Source organism: Ailuropoda melanoleuca, chromosome 11 (genome assembly GCF_002007445.2).
Source record: "Ailuropoda melanoleuca isolate Jingjing chromosome 11, ASM200744v2, whole genome shotgun sequence".
Taxonomy (NCBI): Eukaryota; Metazoa; Chordata; class Mammalia; order Carnivora; family Ursidae; genus Ailuropoda; species Ailuropoda melanoleuca.
Window position 1 is genome coordinate 10891769 of NC_048228.1, and position 19747 is coordinate 10911515.

The 19747-nt window shown below is 50.2% G+C and overlaps 1 protein-coding gene across 1 annotated transcript in view; it reads left to right on the forward strand.

Annotated features, from left to right (window-relative positions):
• The first annotated feature begins 1364 nt into the window (after positions 1 to 1364).
• The window catches only part of TMEM51 (transmembrane protein 51), a 57652-nt gene continuing 39269 nt past the window's right edge, over positions 1365 to 19747 (forward strand). Inside the window, exon 1 of the mRNA XM_002921421.3 lies at positions 1365 to 1619. The gene's annotated coding sequence lies outside the window, so the exon portion shown is untranslated. The remainder of the gene's footprint in view (positions 1620 to 19747) is intronic.

The window sequence follows — 19747 nt, forward strand, 5'->3', positions numbered from 1 at the left end:
GGTATACACACCTTTGGATGATGTGTACCCATGAACTTGGCAGCTTGACAGTGAACTTGATTGCAATTCCACCAGGGCCTCTAATTTCTGTCCTGGACACAGCAGATTCCCAGTAGGAGGCGCCTTCTGTCCTCAGCTGGATTATCTGACACCTGGCCAGCTGCCTATTGGCCTTTCTCAGGGTTTTAACTTCAAAGAATTGGACAGTCGGGGGAGAAGGGGACCCCAGACCTGGCCTCTCCTGGAATTCAAAACAATCTAAGATTGGGAGAGGCGGCGGGCTATCTTCTCCCTCTAGGTTTAGAATCCAGGTTTTTTTGTGGTCTGGCTGAGATCAGTTTGGGCGCCAGAGAGGCTTGGTTCCAGGGCAAACCTCCAGGTGGGGGAGCAGAGGCAGAGCCGCAGCCAGTCAGAGGCAGCTCACCAGTTCGGGTTTACCCTCCCCCGAGCCAGGCCTCAGGCAGCAGTTCTGGGGCTCTAGGCATTGGTGGGCCACCGCCTGCAACCTGGTGGTCAGGCCAACGACAGCCGGTGTTTCATTGGGAAAGTTCTCCGGAAAGCTGGGAATGAAAGCACCCAATAGGCAAGATTCTCTGGACAGGGCGCCCGCATCCCGTATGCATGCAGGCGCGGGCCCCCGAAATGGGCTCCACCCGGGCAGTGCGACCGGGAACCCACGGGGGGGGGAAAGCAGGGGACCGGGAGGGGTGGGGGGCCGGGCAGGAGCAGACTTCGTTTTTTAAAAATCTGCTTCCTCCTTTCCCACCTCCACCCATCAGTCACCTCGCAAACCACCAGCCTTGGGCGGTGCAGGCGGGTCCCAGCGCCCCGAACACGCCCAGGGGTGAAGAGGGAGGCGGTGGCCTCCCCAGAAAGTGGAGGGAGAGGCCGGCGCACCGGGTGGCCAGGTGAGCGCCCGGCCAGGTAAAGGCGCGGCAGGTGGGTCCTCAGTGCTGTACCTGCATATTCGGGCCTGAGTTGGGAGTGGGGGATGGGGGGGTGTCTCCCAGCTCTACATAACATTTAACTAACCTGGACTCCCGGCCCGAGTCACCGTCCCCCATTCCACCCCCACATCCAACTCCGCGGCCCGGGGGTGGGGATGTCTGGGCTCTGTTCCCTTCCCCCATCCCTGCTTAGCCAACTCGGAGTGGCGGGGGTCGGGGAAGGACTTGGCCGANCCGACCCCCCCCCCCCGCCACCCGCCGACACCGCCCCCCATCCGACGCGAGAGAGTAGGTGCCTTCCTTCCGCAGCTCGGGTCTTCTTCCCAGTCCTGGGGGTGGTGCGGCGGGCCGGGGGGGAGGGTCGACTGGTGGGCGGCGCCTCTCGGGGCTGGAGGCCGCTCCTGGCCGGCGCCGCCCTCTGTCTCTCGCCGTCCCTCCCTCCTGCACGCCCGCGCTCCGAGGCAGAGCTTCCTGCGTCCCCATCCTGGTCCCGGAGCGGGCGCTGCGCCCTCTCCGCCACCGCCTCCCTCGACCGAGACCCACCCCCCACACCCCGAGCCTCCGGCCCCGGGATCATAGCGCCCCGAAGGAGGCAGCCCGGGGGGACGGGGTCGTGGAGCCCCCGGTCCCCGGCCGCCCGACCGTGACCGAGCTGAACCCGCAGCCGCCCGGGTGAGTCTGCGCCGCCTCGCCTTCCGCTCCGCGGCGCCCGCGGAGTGACTGTTGGCAGGGCCGGGGAGGGAGTCGAGGGCTGTCGGGGTCTGTTTGTCCGTCCGTCCGGGAGCTTCCTGTCCCGGGTCTGCCGCCGAGAGGACTCCGAACCCGCACCCACCGGAGCCGCGCCCCGCCAGTGCGGGACACCCCGCCTCCACGACATCGCGCTGACCTCGGCGAGGGGAGGGCAACCAGCCTTCGGGGCCCCCTGTAGGCGAGGACAGGTGCCATCTGCCAGGCGGGTTTCGAACCCTTGGCCTCGACGAAGAGGCACCTTCCACTCGTGCTTAGAGCAGAACTTCCCAGTAAGTCCCCAGAAACCACCCTGGCGCTTCCCAAATTGATCCCCCTTCCCCCCATCCCTAACTTTTCTGGAAACCGGGGCTTTGGGGGGATTTAGATTCGTGTGTATGTTTTACGTGCCAGAGGCACAAAACGGTGAGAAATCGGGCGTCAGAAAAGTAGGGTGAAACTCAGTTTCTTCACTGTGAAATGGGCATGATACCCTCCTGGGATGAGGCGGGGCACTCGTGCCTAGCACACAGCAAGTACTTAAAATCCAAATCAGAACTGTTGTCTGCTTCCCGATGGGAGGCGTGTGGCCTGGGAGTGCCAAGTCTAATTGAAAGGGACGGTCACTTAGAGAAAGTAAGCTTTCCTAACCGAGGGGTGGGGGAAACGGAAAACTTGGATGTACGGACGGTTCCCCAGCCCTGTCGGGGCCCTCCCTGGCCGGTAGCAGCCTTGGGGCACCTGTGCACTCTCGGATGAGCTTGTGTGGCCCGCGTAAGATACCCTCCTAGCAGTGCGGGTGGTCCAGGCCCGGGAACCCCGGCGCTGCGGGAGCGGCGCGGGCGGGGCCTGGGTGGGCGGGGCCGGACCGGCGGGGGCGGAGTCGGAGCCCGCCCGGGCGAGCCGCGGGAGAGGGGTTACCCTCTAGTGCTGGTTTTTGGTTTTCGTTCGACGTGGTGCTCTTCGAGTATGGCTTCTCTAGTGAAAGGTCGGCTCTGGGACCTGTGAGCGCCCTTCACACTTTGGAGACTTGTCACACAAGGATCTTGACCTAAGTTGATAGAAACGAATGGAATTGGGAAGGAACCCCTTTCCCTCCAAATGCTTCCCTCCCAGCTCGCCAGAGGAACTGCCCAGACTGGGACAAAAGGCAGAAGGGAGGAAGGGGAGGAGGCTGGCGGCTCATCTGTTCGTCGCGATGTTCTGTCCAGCGGTTGGATGATTAGGGCCTACCTGGGCACCAGCAGGGCCAGGCCTGCCCCAGGGATGCAGAGCCTAGGGGACCTCAAGAGCTCCCAGCCTAGTGAGTAGTAAATGACAGGCGTCGCTCAGAGGTGGTGATGCAGTCAGGCGCCAGCACCGGCTGGCTGTGTGACGCGCCTCACTGAGCCTCCGCTTTCTTCATCTGTCCCATGGTAGTGATAACCTCCTAGGTGGGACCTTCGTGCCTAGCACATGGCAAGTGCTCTGTAGGAAGTTTCCTTACCAGACTTAGGGGGAAGAGGAGAGAGAAATAACTCAGGCTGAAGCATGCCAGGAGGTCCAGATTAGAAAAGGTTGTTGGAATATGCAACAGGGTATTGGAGTCCCTTGGGGAGGGGGAGGAAGGGTGTCTGGGCAGATGGAACCGCTCAAGCAAAGGCACAGAAGTACAAAGGCACACCGGGTGTGGTGGGCCTGGGGGAGTGAGCCGAGGCAGTGGCAGCTGGGTGTGTGGGAAGGTGGGGAAAGTAAAGGGAATGGAGGGTCTGGAATGAGCTAGATTAGATAGGAAGGGGACTGGTCGTTGCACGGGCAATTTTATCCTGTGGTCATCTGGGAACCATTCAGCAGGTGTTGACTGAGTGCCTTCTGTGGGCCAGGCCCTGTTCTAGGTGCTCAGGATGGGTCACTGAAGAAGAAAGACAAAGACAGACAGAAATTCCATTCACGTTCCTTAAGCAGGGGAGTCATTTGATCCTGCTGATACGTGAGGAAGACAACTCTGTGCACAAGTTGGATGAGAGGTTGGGGAGGGCTGCTGGGAGAGAGGAGGCTGCCTGCAGGCTGGGGGCGGTGGGAATGAGACGGCGGGGGGCTGGAGTGGAGCCTCACACAGGGGGCACAGATTAACAGGGGGTCTTCACACGTGACCACTGCTCAAGGGTGAGGTTTGTGGATTTGGTGTGAGGCCCAAACTGCCAGCCTGTCTTCTGCCAGAGAGCGCGGGCGAGTGCCTGGGGACTTGGCAGGGCCCAAGCCCCTCCAGCTGTGGCTTTCCTGCTCCCAGACTCCAGAAGGCACAAAACCTAGGAGTTTCTGCGTGAGGAATGGCAGAGCTGGAAGCAGAGCCAGCAGCCCGTCTCCTGGGCAGCCTGCCTCTTTTAGGGCTCCTGTTTTCCTGGGTCACGGTTCTGGTAAATGTTCTCTCCCTCCGTGGGGCTGGCAGTAAACCCCTCACGACCCTAGGGCCGGAAGAGGGGCTTTAGCTCTGGGCTTCTCTTCTCCCCATTCCAAACTAAGGTGGAATTCGAGGGACTGAGGAGAGTTTTCTCCCTGAGTGCTGAGAAGTTTCCAGAAGCTCAGATGTCTTCTGTTGGGGATTTGGGGAGGGGTCTGCTTCTGGCTCCTGGCTTTTGCTTTCACTTTGGTTGTGTCTGCTCTGAAGCTTGGACCGGTCATTCTTGCAATTAACAGCTCTAAGAGCATCCTCCATGTTGGAAGTCTCCTTTTGCTTGGAGGGTGACCACACTCTGTCTTTCACCAGCCACAGGAGGACCCCAGAATGATGTGGGTGGAGGGGACCCCCTCATTAACAAAACTCAGAGAGGGGAAGCGCACATAGCAAGTCAGCAGCAGAACTGGGACTGCTACCCACTCCCTGACCGCTCTTCGTTCTCCCAGGAGACCTGGCCACATTCAGGTCAGAGACCTGTTTTAGACCCCAGTTTAGTACAGGTTTCGCGGTTTCTCAGGATCTCCATCTTGCTGGCCGCTTCTAGAGTCTGGCTCCTCCCCTGCCTGGACAGGTGGCCCAGCTTGGCCTGGCAACATTTTTGTTCTCCTGGTCCTGGATTGACCCTTGGTGCACCGGCTGCCCCTCCTGGGAGCTCTGGCTCCCCCAAGAAACAGGTTTTCCCTGCTTCAGGCCAGACTGCCCCAAGACACTGGCCAGAGTCAGCCCTCGGAGAGGCTCTGCTGAGCTCTCCCCCCTAGCTGTGGCCTCAGACTGATTCTTGACTCCTCCCTCCCTTCGGCCCCAACCCTTATCTCCCCAGGCTGGTTGGCCTGGCCTTCTAGCCAGTGTTGTTTACTTGGGCTAAGCTGCCAACAGTCTCTTATTCTCTCTTGCCCTAGATTTATCAGACCTAGCAGCCCTTAAACCCGAATGCTGGTCCCTTTAGCTCTTACAATTTTGGAGCCAGAGGGGACCTTAGGCATCAGGACATCTAATCTGCTTATTTTACATATGGGGAAACCGAGGCTCCAGGAATGGAAAGGAACTCGCCTGAGTTCAGAGCTAGGACTAGACCCCATTTCCTTGATTTCAGGGATGGTTCTTGAAAATAAACCAAAACAATAAAACCAGACGAGCCCCCTTCAGAAACCTCTTTCTCTCTACGCTCCACACCGGCAGGTGCTTTAGAGATGTCCACAGTGACCTATCCAGGAGAAGTACATGCTGAGGGACCCGGAAGACGAGGGGTGCACATCAAGGAGTATATGTCTTGACATTTTCAGGTCCTATCTGTTCAAACTAGTATTCACGCCAGGGAGTAAGCTAGTAATTAACCAACCTTATTTGCTGCTCCTCTAAGCATACTTTATAATATACCTCTGAATGGACAGGCGTTTAAAGTTGTTTTCTCCCCCAGATTACAAAGGAAATACGTGCTCATTGTAGAAAACCTGGACGGGAAAACATCACAATATGCTGGCAACCACTGTTGATAGTTCGGTGTTTATGCAGATTTTTCGTTTGCTTGCTCTGCTGTTTAATATCCTGGTTCGTCGTCATAACATGTATTTTCCCCGTCTGACAGCACACCGGTTCTAACCTGTCAATCTCAGGCGCTTCTACCCTCTGATGGCTGGAAGGTTCTCAGGAGGCCAGCTTTTTGTGGCTATGTCAGAACACTCCAGCAACCAAAAATCCTAGCACGCTATGCAAATTACTCACCGCCTGGGACTCCAGGGGGCCATTTCTCTGCACTGCCATGGTGTTCGGGGAAGGGCCACGTTTACAAAATCTGGAGCACAGATAGATTCTCAGTGAGTCCCTTAGAAATGGAGGAGGTTAGCCATCTCACTGGGATGGGCGTGATCCAAAGATTATGGGAGGGAAAGAGAAGTCTTTGTTTCCTCTGATTTTTTGCTGTGTTGGTTTTTAACCCAGCCAAGTGCTCCCACCCCACTGTTACCACCCCTTGCCCTGAATCTCCTCAGGAGTAGGCACTGGGGTGGCAAGTGTGGGTCCCTAGGAAAATCAGTACTGTATTGGGCTTGCTTGTCTCCGAGCCCTGCTTCTTGGACAGCAGGTATTTCGATGGCAAGCCCAAGCAGAGAATTTGTTGCCTACTCAGGTGTTCCAGGTTGGTAACTTCACCTTTGGGACAGGGTCTCTTAGCGTCGTCTCTCAGACTCTGACAGGAACACAGCATCGTTAATGCCATATAAATTGTCAATGCTAGAAGTGATCTCGGAGGATCCCTTAGGCCAATGTCTACAGACTGTGGGCAGCAACTTAGTGGGTTTTAAAATCAGTTAAGTAGTTTTCCACTGGCTTTTAAGAAGTGAAATAGAAGAAAGCAGACTTAGAAAACAAAATGCATCTCCTGTTGTGAGAACCATTCTTTACTAAAACTTTCATCTCAATTATCTGTATATGGGTATGCACTGAGTCACCATATAAATAGATTTCCATCTGCATGGTAAGAACCTTGGGCAGCCCTTGCTGTGGTCCATTCGGTTTCTTTTTAAATTGAGGTACAGTTAACGTACAATATTATGTGAGTTTCAGGTAGACAACATAGTGATTTGACATTTGTATCCATTGCAAAATGATCAACGCAGTAAGTCTGGTTACCATCTGTCACCTGACAAAGTTATGAAGACGTTATTGACTATATTGCCCGTGCTGTACATTACATCCCCATGACTTCTTTGTTTTATAACTGGAAGTTTGTAATTCTTCATTCCCTTCATCCATTTTGCCCCCCCCCCCCACCAAGCCCTCTCTCCTGTAGCAACCACCAATCTAGTCTCTGTGTTCACAAATCTGGGGTTTGGTTTGTTTTGTTTGATTCCGCGTATTTGTGAAATCATGTGGTATTTGTCTTTCTCTGTCTGATTTATTTCACTTTACATAATATTCTCTAGGTCTATGCATATTGCTGCAAATGGTAAGATTTCATTCTTTCTTATGGCTAGGTAGTATTTATTTATGTATATAAATATTTGTATCGTGTCTTTGCTATCCACTCCTCCGTTGATGTATACTTAGGTTGTTTCCATGTCTTGGCTGTTGTAAATAACACTGCAGTGAACATAAGGGTGCATGGTGTTTTCAGATTAGTGTTTTTGTTTTCTTTGTATCAGTACCCAGTAGTGAAATTGCTGGATCATAGGGTAGTTCTATTTTCAATTTTTTGAGGAACCTCCACACTGTTTTCCACAGTGGCTGCACCGATTTACATTCCCACCAACAGTGCACCAGGGTTCCCTTTCTCCCACATCCTTGCCAACGCATGTTCTTTCTTACCTTTTTGATTGTAGCCATTCTGACAGGTGTGAGGTGATATCTCATCATGGTTCTGATTTGCATTTCCTGATGATGAGTGGTGTTGAGCATCTTTTCATGTGTCTGGTGGCCATCTGGATGTCTTCTTTGGAAAAACGTCTATTTAGATCATCTGCTTATTTTTTTTTAATTTTATTTATTTATTTGACAGAGATAGAGACAGCCAGCGAGAGAGGGAACACAAGCAGGGGAAGTGGGAGAGGAAGAAGCAGGCTCCCAGCGGAGGAGCCTGATGTGGGGCTCGATCCCATAACGCCGGGATCACACCCTGAGCCGAAGGCAGCCGCTCAACCGCCGTGCCACCCAGGCGCCCCCTGCTTATTTTTAAATCAGATTCTTTGTGGGTTTCTTTTGTTATTGAGCTGTGTGAGTTCTTTATATATTTTGCATATTAACCCCTTATCAGATACATGACTTGCAAATGTCTTCTCCCATTTTGTAGATTTTCTTTTCATTTTGTTGATGGTTTTCTTTGCTGTGCAGAAGCTTTTTAGTTTGATGTAGTCCCAATTGTTTATTTTTGCTTTTGTTTTCCTTGCCTTTGGAGTCAGATCCAAAAAAATATCACAATGTCAGGGAGTTTACGGCTTATGTTTTCTCCAAGGAGTTTTGTGGATTCAAGTCCTACATTCAAGTCTTCAATCCATTGTGAGTTAATTTTTGTGTATGGTGTTAAAGGTCCACTGCTTTTTATACTGTGATTCTGGGAAAGCTGGAATTCTTCGGATGGGTCCCAGAAGCAGTCAGGGGTTTGCAGGGACAGAGCTGAGTGGTGGGAGGCGGGGCCAGCTGGAAGGAAGCTCTGTTTACAAATGTTCCAGATGTCAGGGGTGTGAAAGATTCCTTTAAGAAAGTTCTAAGGCTTTAAAAACAATACTAAACTGCAGGCTGGAAACCAGTGCTTGTCTAGCCACCTCAATTCTTAGAAGAAGAAACAGAGGCCAGAAAACAGAAAGTCTGTATGGAGCAGGTGGGCTCTCCTCTTAGGTCTACTCTAAATGCAGCCTCTGACACCTCTCGGAAGGACGTGCCAAAGTCAGCATCAGCCACTCTGTTGGCCTGAAACACACATTCCCCATGCAGCCGAGTCCCCCTCAGGCTGCACTGATAATGTACACTAGGAATTCATGTTTATCGTAAAGCCCATGGCTGTTGTGCTAATGGCCCAGTTTATATTGCCCTGGTGCACAGAACATTAAATTGTTACCAGTGACAACATCTAAAACCCATCACGGGATTGGTAAGTCCATTCTGGCATTTCTTCTTTTCTTAATGTCCCCAGAGCTTCACTAATGGAAGCGTGCTAGAGGTGATGGGCCCTAGAGGTGATGGTCCCAAGGTCTCCCAGCAAATTGTGGCGGGTCCAGGATGAGAACTCACCGTGGTAGGTGAGTTNGTTTCTTTTTTTTTTTTTTTTTTTTTAAGATTGTGGCCTCATATGATGTACAGTTCTGGATGTCTCCAGAGGGTTCTGCTATTTCTTTGATTCAGGTTATGGTACCAGGTGGCTCTAATTCTTGGTGAATTTGAGGTCTTTGCCACGTTTTCCTCTCTACATCTAGTCTGGGAGAGAGAGAGAATTTACTTACCTTACCCTTGTCTACATTTTCCCCCACACCTACTGGCTGGGCGTGTGCAGGGGTACCCCATGTCATTGCGCTTTGTAGAGACCGCATATATTACAAATTGAAGGTTTGTGGCAACCCTGCGTCCAGCAGGTGTCTTGGTGCCATGTTTCCAACAGTATCTGCTCACTTCCTGAATCTGTGTCACATTTTGGTAATTCATGCAATATTTCAAACTTTCTCATTATTATCATATTTTGTAGGGTGATCTGTGATCAGCGATCATGACTTGCTGAAAGCTCAGAGGATGGTTAGCATTTTTTAGCAATTATGTATTTCTTAGTTAAGGTATGTACATTGTTTTTTTTAGCCATAATGCTATTGTGTACCTAATCGACTACAGCCTAGTGTGAACATGCTTCATATGCACCGGGAAGCCAAAAAATTCATTTGACTCATTTTATTGAGATATTCACTTATTCCAGTGGTCTGGAACCGAACCCGCAATATCTTCGAGGTATGCACGTGCCGGTTAGGGTATAGGCATGGTTTGTGGATACTTGGTGCAGGAGGGTATGATTAAAAAACAAACTCGGGAAGCCCGGGTGGCTCAGTTGGTTAAGCATCTGCCTTCAAGTCGGGTCACGATCCCAGGGTCCTGGGATCGAGTCCTGCATCGGGCTCCTTGCTCAGCAGGGAGCCTGCTTCTCCCTCTGCCCCTCCCCCTGCCTGTGCTCTCTCTCTCTCTCACACACACAAATAAGTAAATAAAATCTTTAAGAAAAATAAAATAAAATAAAAACAAACACTCACACTTTTGGATCCCAAATATGACATCTTCATTAGTTTGGAGAAGTTTGGAGCCGTGTGGACAGTAGCAATTACGTATCGGAGGTGTCCTTGGGTCCTTGTGTTCAAGCAGTGACAGGTGCAAATTCTTTGCTGGCGGGGGTGGGGGGCGTTATCTTTGACTCGCCACAAGCTGTGGCTTTTAACAAATGTGCTGGGATGTTCTGTGTGTCAGTGGTGAACCAGAGGGCCACGGGCTGGTCGGCCTGAGGGGTCGGTGGGGAGCCGGCTGTAAAGGCACCAACATAGTCCAGCTGACAGTGAGGAGGAAGCCCAGGAGCGGGAAGAGGAAGTTTCTCCCAGACCTGGAGTGTCAAGGCTGGGCTTGCAGAAAACGGAATCTATGCTGAAATCTGAAGAGGGGGTACAACGTGGGCAGCAGAAAAGGGAGCACCTGGCTGAAGCAGCAGCTTGGGGAAAGGCCCTGAGCTGTAGAAGAGATTAATTCACATGCGCTGATACTGGATGTGAAGGGTGGGGATGGGAAAAACCTTTTATACAATTTCTTCTTAAAAGCCATTTTGGAAGTGGGGCTCATTCATTCAACTGATATTTGAGTTCTTTCTACAGGCCAGGTGTTCTGGGTTTGGAGGGGGGCGGGGGGACATGGTCCATAAGAGAGGTAGGGTCCCTGCTCCCGTGGAGCTGACGCCTTATTGGGCGGAGCGAGGAATCAGTAAATTAGGATACAAAATAAGTGAAGTAACCAATAATCATATACTCCCAGAACTAAAATCTTTACCACTCCCTCACTGCCTGCAGGATCAAGGCGAAGCTAAAACCCTTAGGTTTCATTGAAGACTAGACGCTCCTAAATACTGGACTCGAGAGTTCAGACTCAGTTTACCTCTCCAGACCCATTGCTGCTGCCCCAACCCCTCCCCCCAACCAGTGGATGAGTTGTAAGGAACCAGAACCCCTTCCTGCCTCCACCTCCCTCCTACACCCCCACCCATAGCCATGAACCGTGGTAGTTCTTCTCTTTCTATTCCGTCTGCTTTTCTGCCTAGACCATTCTTTGTCCTAGACAAAACTCTTAAAAAGAAAAAACCAAAACAAAACCCCAAACTCTATTTATTTTGGAATAATTTTAGATTTATAGAAAAGTTGCAGAAATAATACAGCTTTCCTATATCCTTCACTCAGCTTCCCCTGATGTTAACGTCCTACCTGACATGGCGTAGGTGACAAGCCGAGAAATTCATATTATTACTCACAAAATGGCGGACTTTATTTGGATGCCACCAGGTTATTTTGTTGTTGTTTCTGCTCTGGGATCCATTCAAGGACACCACACGGCATTCAGTTGTCCTGTCTTCTTCATCTCTCCTGGTCTATCCCAGTGTCTTAGTGTTTCCTTGAAGTTTGTGACCTTGAAAGCTTTGAAGAGTACTAGTCGGTATTCTCTAGAATGCCCCTTACTTTGGGTTTGTCTGATGTCGTCTTGTGATTGGACTGGGATTTGGGGTTCGGGAAGGAATGCGACAGAGGTGAAGTGTCCTTGTCATTGTATCACATCAGGATTTACACACTGTTCAGCAACACGACTCACCGGTGGTACCGACCTTGATCATTTGGTGAACAGTGGTGTCTGCAAGACTTGGCCACCGTAGAATTACTGTAACCCCTTGTTGGAGGGGGATTTTAAAGGATGATAGTGAAAGGTAAAATTATAAAAGAAATGACTGAAAATGATTGATAGATTAGGCTCCTGAACTTAAAAAACTTCAATACCACGGATGGTAACCTAGAACACACATGCAACACACGGCAGGCGAGGGGCTGTTTCCCGAGCATGTACCGAGCTTTTCCAGTTAGCAAGGAAAAGTCAGATGCCCTCAAAAATGGAATAAACAAAAAACAAAAAGAAACCAAAAAAAAAAAAAAAGAAGAAGTGGAATGAAGAAGAGATGCTGTTGGCCAACAAGCACGTGGGGGGAAAAGAAGAAGAAACAACCAAGAAATGTAACAACGATACACCGGTATTATCTAATTTATTGTCCCTTATTCAAGAGTCCCCATGATATCAGGGTCCACACTGGGATTTCAGGTAGTTAACCTGGAGTGTGGTAGTAGTTTCAGGTGTACAATACCCGGTTCAGCGCTTCCATTCAACACCCGGTGGTGATCGCATCAAGTGCCCTCCTTAATCCCCTGGGCCACCCATTGATTTTAGTCTCCTTGAATCCAAGATGGTCCCCAAACCTTGTTGGTCTTCTGTGGCATTGACATTTTTGAAGCGATGGAGCCAGTGTCTTAATTGCTTCTCCCTCGTGACTGGATGAGTTTTAAACTTTAATGGCAAGACATTTTCCATGTGCTGTTCCATGGTTGTCGTTGCATCCCATCAGGAAACAGAGCAGGTCAGAGCTCAAAGAAGAAGAAGGAGAAGGAGGGAGGAGGAGGACGGGAAGGGGGAGGAGGAGGAGGAAGGGGAGGAGAAGTAGGAAGGGAAGGAGGAGGAGGAACAGGGGGCAGAGAAGGAGACGAAGAAGAAATGCTCTTGGCCAGTAAGCACATGGGAAAAAACCCCAACATTCACCCCCATCATATTAAAGAAAATACCACTTAAAACAATACCATCTTTCACATAGGAAATTTTAAATGTTTTGAACGTTCAGAATTTTAAGTTAAAAAAAGAACGCTAATCTTTCAGGAGCTCATGGTGGGAACGAGGACAGTACGAAATGCATGTGAACACTTTAAAAAACACAGCAGTTTCAATACCAAGAATTTATCTAGAGGAAACGTGATTGTGTAAGGAGTTAGTTTCAATACTGTTATTTTTAAAAATAGCAATAAAATTAGAAGCCATGTATGTGTCTGGCCGTAGAGGCTTGGTTAGTTATGTAAATTATGAGTCCTCCACGTACTGGAATATTCCTCAACCACTAAAAGTTATGGTTTAGATGAATACTGATGATGTGCAAAATTGTTTGTTATATTATCAACATTTTAAAAGTTAGGTCACCAAGCCATGTTGCAGTACGATCTCATTTTTGTAAAAAAAAAAAGAAAAGAAAGAAAGGAAGGAGGGAAGAAAAAAGAAAAAGTACGTTTGTTCACAAAACACACGAGAAAGTCTGCACACCATCACCGTAGCTGTCATCAGTAGTTAACGATGGTGGGGCACTTGGTGATTTTCATTTCCTTTCTGCTAATCCAGACTTATTAGAGTGTGCTTAATAAAGAAGCATTGATTTTATAATAAGAGAAACATGTTTTGTTGTTTTTTTTTTAAATCACCTGGGGTTCTAGTGGACCCCCAAGGGTGACTGCCCGGGAAGGTGTTTGCGAGCTATAGAGGGCTCGTGTTGGATTGGCCCCTAGTCCCGGTGGTTCCTTTATGATTCTCCCTGCCCGGACTTACAAAGCTGAAACACAGCAGCGCACTCGTCTGCCCCTGTGAAAACCACCTGTTATAGGCTGTGTTTCTGTCCCCGCCAAAGTCATTGTGGAAGCCCTGCTCTCAATGGGCTGATATTAGGGGGCGGGGCCTTGGGTGGCAATTAGGTTTAGATGAGTTGGTGAGAGTGAGTCTGTCACGATGGGATTAGCACCCTTGAGAGGAGGAGAGAGGGATCACCCAGGAGAGGCCCCAAGGAGGACACAGCCAGGAGGCGGGCCCTCACCGGACACCAAATCTACCAGCACCTTGACCTTGGACTTCCAGCCTCCAGAACGGGAAGGAGTCAGTGTCTGTTGATGAAGCCGCCCAGTGTATCGACTGCCACGTGGTTGTTAACAGTGGCCTGAGCTCGGACCCCACCCTTCCCGCGCTCTGTCTTTGAGGTCATTAGGTCACGTACATCCTTCCAAATTTGCAAACAGTAAAATTCACCCTTTCTCATGTATAGTTCCACGGTTTTGATAAACGCATACCGTTGTGTAACCGCCACCACAATCAAGAGATGGAAAAGTTTCATTAGCCCCCCAAATTCCCTCGAGCTGCCCGTTTGTGCCAACCCCTCCCCTCCCCCTGGTCCTCAGCAACCGCTGGTGTTGGCCGTCCTCAGTTTTCCCTTTGCCAGGATGTCATACAGATAGAATCAGACGGTACGAAGCCTTTGGAGTCTGGCTTCTACTTGCATCACGCTTTGAGGTTCTTACGTATTGTGTTGCGGCATTGCGCGGATGTAACAAATGTAAATCCGTTTATCCCTGTTGCAGACCATGTGGATTGTTTCTAGTTCCGGGGTGATCACGACTAAGGCCGCTACAAACAGTTACGTGCACGTTGGAGTAGGAACAGACATGGTTTTCATTTCTCTTGAGCGGACACCTAGGAGCGGGATGGCCGGGGGCTGTCCGGTGAGAGCATCTTTATACGAAATGGCCAGACTTGAACGTGTCGTGCTGAGATCCAGGGAGGGGAGGCTGCATGGGAGGAGCAGACTCTTGTGAGCACCTACTGTGTGCCACCCACAGTGCCTCACGGCCTCTCGGGGTCCTCAGCACAGCCGAGGAAATAACAGGTTCCGGCTGCCCTTGACCCACAGAAAAGGCGATGACGTACACTTCAACCTGGTGAGTGCAGAGCTACTCTCTTTGAACTTGGAGAGGGTTTGCTGTGGCGGACCGTTGAGCCTCCACCGAATGTCTTCCCTCTACAACCTAGCTTTGTTCTAGCATCTACTATCCTCGTCACCTCCAGCCGGGCTCAAAGTCGATTAGAGTGAGTGCAGTCTCCCTGAACTTCCGCAAGAAGGTTCTTCCCGGTTCCGACTGCCAGCACCACGCAGTGTACAGACCTAATGAAATATGAATCACCCCCTGCCTCAACTTGGAACTTTAATGACCCGTGTTGAACACCCAGGAGAACGAGTCACACCACCCCCGCCCCCTTGAGTGACGGTTTGCCTTTCCGCATCCCACGTGGGTCCTACTCCGCCAGGAAGGAAGTTGACCTTTTCTCCATGGGTGATCTGCCCCTTCCCCATGTCGCAGGAAAGGTCACAGTGGGTTGTGGCTAGTTCTTAACTTAAATGACTTTTTCTCGACTCTTTGTTTAATTAGAAAAAATGTTACACGTGGTAAAAATTTTTTAAAATCACACACTGTATAAAGGGATATCCAGTGAAAAAATAAGAATCTCCTTCTCATCTCAGACCCCCAGTCTCGTTCCTCAGAGATAGCCACGGCTCACCGTGTCTTGTATAGGCTTCCAGAAATGTCCTGTGTGTATCAGATGCTTTTAAATGCTGCTTTTCGATGTTCAAGTGTTACTGTTGTCCGGATCGTTCTGAAACTGTTGGGTACTTTTAAACTCGTCATCACTCATGTCAGGGTCCTCAGATTGCCTTTGAGGACCCACAAACCAGCTGAAATTTTATGGCAGACTTCCATCTCTTCATTTTTCGGTGGAGGGTCAGTAGCTTTTATCAGGGGTCTGTGCACACACAAACACACACACACACAGAGGAAGAAACATGCCTTACACAAAAAGGCATGGCGAGTAAGTATGAGAAAAGCAATCTTTTACTGACAGAAAGTAGTTAACATGTGTAATCAGCTGGGGGTACAAGTTCCGAATTTATGGATCATTGGTCCCTCGTTTTGTGGTCAGAAGCTGGTGGAGCCCTTGAGTAGTTTTGTCCCAGGCTAAGGGGAACCGTGCCTGGCGGAGCCAATAGCCGTGAAGTTCCCCGAGCTCTTCAGCCCTGCGTGTTTCTACTGACTCACTGCCTGTGGGGAAGTGTGTTGGCAGCTTTAGAATACATGCATGTTCTTGCCCGGGATGGAGTTACCCATTCGCTGGGGACGTCTCACGGAGAGGGGGAGAAAAGCGTGCTTCCGACAAGAGGATTTCCGGCTGCAAAACATTCACAAAGATTTTAGGGAAATTCCTGGGAGCCAGAGCCATATCTGGTTGCTGTGGAAAGTCATGAACATGTGGGGAAATGTCCTTGATGGGGTCAGTATTCTTGATGGAGTGGTGGGTGCAGAACAACCAGGCCCCCCCACATCCTTGTTTTCAGGGTGGCCCTGGAGGGGGAGACAGATCCTGGCTGGGTGGTTGGAGAGAGGGTCTGACCTTACAAGGAATCTCCCATGGTAGTTTAAAGGCACATAGCATTTTGCGTATATTAACTCATACCTCATCAATCCTCGTAACAGTTCAATGACATGGGGAAACTGAGGCAGGAGTACGCTAGCTACTGTGCAAACGGCCCCACGTGTCAAGGGTTGAAGACAGTTAGGTCACAGTGTCACCTGCTGGGTGAAGAAGGCGGGGAGGTCTTTGCTCCACAGGGTCCTTCAGGGACCCAGGCTGCTTCTGTCTTCAGCACTTGGTTTCCAAGGGCTTGGCGAGCTCTACTAGCAGTAGAGACGGGTTTTAAGCCCCGGTCGTCTGATTCCAGAGTCTGTGTTCTTAACCGTTGTGAGAAATGAGAGCGCTGGCTTTTAGCTAGACTTAGCTAGTGCGTCACCTCAGAACTGGAGGTAGGGAGAGCCCGCGGCGTTCTGGAGAACACGGATGCCTCCGCCAAGGGTTCAAGCTCTTCTTCCTGAGGACGGAGCTGAGCAAATCTCACAGACATTTTTACCTCACCTTCTGCACATAACAATGAAAGCCTTTCCCCCAGAAAGTTTGCAGCTGAAAGAAATGTGTGTCAGCTACGTGGCTGTGTGGCACGTGGGTCTTTCCGCCCCAGACATCATCCACGCAGGGTGAGTGCCCCATGTTGGTGCTGTCGTGGGGAGGAGGTCTTGCTGAATTTTAGCACCCTAGTTAACCCGTTCTCCCCCAGTTCAAGTATCTTCTTGTGGAAATAGCCCAAATGTCCAACAGAAAGGCCCGGACATTAGACTATGGTACATCCACGCGAGGGAATGCCACATGGCCGTTAACCATGGCGGTGACGGAGGCCCTGGGGAGACAGAGGACAGTTCTAATCTCTTAATGGAAAAAAGCAAATTATATATAAAGGCAGTCCGTTTTTTTTTTAATTTTAAAAAAGATACAAAGAATTTAAAAGTTTGACTATTTACCATGTCTAAATTTCCTGTAGGGAGCCATGTATGACTTTGTATTAAAGTTACAGATTTAAATGTAAGCACTGGCCCTAAGGACCGGAGTGACTTGGGCAATTGCTGAATGTCTCCTGCTGGGGAGGAGAGGGGTAGGATTTTGTGAGGATTAAATGATCTGTGTGTAGAAAGTACTTGGCACACGGTAGGCACACAATACATTTTTAGATGCTGTTATTGTCATAATTGCTTTTAAAAAATCTTCCCATTCTGATAAGCCCACTCCAAATCCAGACGAACCACTTCCAGGAGTGGGAGGTGGGGGCTTTACTGCAGCAGGCTGGGGTTGTGGACCTGTGGGGAGGCCAGTGTGCACCCCTGACGTCCCCCTGGCCTCTACTGCAGAGAGGGGTCCAGCTGAGTGACTGAGATACTGCTTTTAAGTGTGGCCCAAGGAGGATGCCTGGGGGGCTCTGTCAGTAAAGTCTGCCTTCAGCTCAGGTCATGATCCCAGGGTCCTGGGATCGAGTCCTGCATCAGGCTCCCTGCTCCGTGAGCAGCCAGCTTCTCCCTCTGCCTGCTGCTCCCCTTGCTTGTGCTCTCTCTCTCTCTGACAAATAAAATGTTTCAAAGAAAAAAAAAGGGTTGGCCAAGGAGCTCTCTGGCTGCTGTCCGGTTTCTGTCCGTTGCACAGAGAAATAACTCAGTGTTCTGAGTCAGACTACGTGGATTCCACATCAATTAAATAGAATTTAGTGCCACCCCCATAGGGTGGGGGTAAGGTGAGGTGGTACTAAGCTGGCGGAGCCTTCGCGCAACGTCTCAGTAAATGCTAACACTCGCAGACAGGAGGTCAGGCCTCAGAAACTCATATAACATAAAACTACATTAGAATACAACATAGTTTACACACATATATTTCCAGAATCTGTTCGTCATCCTAGACAGAGATGGAAGAAGGCTTTTTAAATGCCTACAGGGGTGGTTCTTAAATTTCGGCACATGTTAGAAGCTCCCCCAGAATTTCTCATCCAGTAGGTCTGGAGGGTTGGGGCTCGAGGACTTGCCTTTCTAACAGGCTCCCAGTGGCGCTGATGCTGTTGGTCCCAGACCATACCTGGAGAACCACTGCCTAAGATAGAATGGTCTGCAGGAAAGGGTGAATGGTGACCTCATTCTGGCTGAACCCGGGAAGCTCGGCCACTGTGACCAATGGAATTTGGGATTTATGATAAGAATTAGATCTTACCCGGTTATGAGGGTGCGGTGGGCAGAAGTGAAGGTGAAATGGGAACTGAGGGACCAGGATGTCCAGCCACCAAGGCGAGACCACAGGGAGGCTAATGAGAAGCCCGTGGGCAGCTGTGGCCTGGTGGGTGCCCAGCCAGGTGTTCAGTGGCAGTCCAGGGGACACTGTGGGTCAGCAGGACGCACAGTCAGAAAGAAGAGCTGGACACAGACGGGACGGGCTCAAACCTGCTGGGCCCCACGGTGCCCATCCATCACTGCATTTACGTCAAGAGCATAATGGCTGGCTGCTTCTTCGCTTCCACCTTCCAGATTTTGCAGACTCCTCTCTGGGCCAGTTCTAACCTAGAGCTGATAAGAAGGAGTATTCTGGGGAAAGCAATTCCATCTTTACCAAGTTGACACAGCGTAAGCTACCCTAACGGATCAGTCAGTCCCTGCCAGGGAGCTGCCTCCCTGAGCCCACGGGTGCTTTGGGGGGCCTGGCTGGGGGTTCCCCCACTCTCCCAGCAGGACCTTCTGGCTGGCAGAGATGTGGCCCACCCCAGCAATCCTCTGCTCAGAGCATCAATCAGCTGGATTAGAACCCATTAGGGAACCTACAAAAAAAAGAGATTCCCAGGCCCCAGCCCAGGCCTCCGACAGCAGGGCCCAGGAATCTAGATCTTTCACTTGCTCTCCAGTTGATTCAGACATCCGGCCAAGTGTGGAACTCCTGACATGTGGAGCAGAAAGGACATTCTGAGGCCAGACAGACATGAGTTCGAATTCTGGTCCAATAGTTATTAGCTTTGTGATCTTGGGCTAGTGGCTTACCCTTTCTGATGTGATACGGTTGACTCATCTGTAAAATGGGCGTAATGCCAGCCTTCCTCATGGAGGGTCGTGGGGACTGAATGACATCATGTATCACAAACGTCTGGCATGTGAGTATTATGGTGCTTAATACAGTTAATAACTGTGCATAGACACGTCTCGGGGTGTGTCAGATGGGCCCAGATGGGCCTTCACCTGGCCAGTTTCTTACATAGATTGTTTTCCGACATCATGAAAACCAGACTTGCTTTTCCTGTGTCCGCATTCATACTCCAGGCGTTGTTTCTTATAAAGATCAGCTGCTTCAGTCTTGAAAAAGAAGAACAAAACTGGAGGTTTCACACTCCCAGATATCAAGATACACTACCAAACCTCAGTCATCGAAACAGTCTGGTGTTGGCACAACAGTGGGCACAGAGATCAGTGGAACAGAATAGAGAGCCAGAAATACACCCATGCTTTTATGTTCAGTCTCTGACAGAGGTGGTTAAGAATGTACAATGGGAAAAAAAGGCCCTTCAACAAATGATGCTGGGAAAACTGGACAGCTACGTGCAAAACAATGAAACTGGACCACTTTCTCACAGCATATACAAAAATAAACTCAAAATCGATTAAGGACCTAAATGTGAGACCTGAAACCATACAAATCCTAGAAGAGAGCCCAGGCAGAAACGTCTCTGAAATCGACTGTAGCAACGTTTTTCCAGATATGTCCCCTGAGGCAAGGGAAATAAAAGCAAAAATAAACCGCTGGGACTACACCAAAATAAAAAGCTTCTTTTTTTTTTTTTTAAAGATTTTATTTATTTATTTGACAGAGATAGAGACAGCCAGCGAGAGAG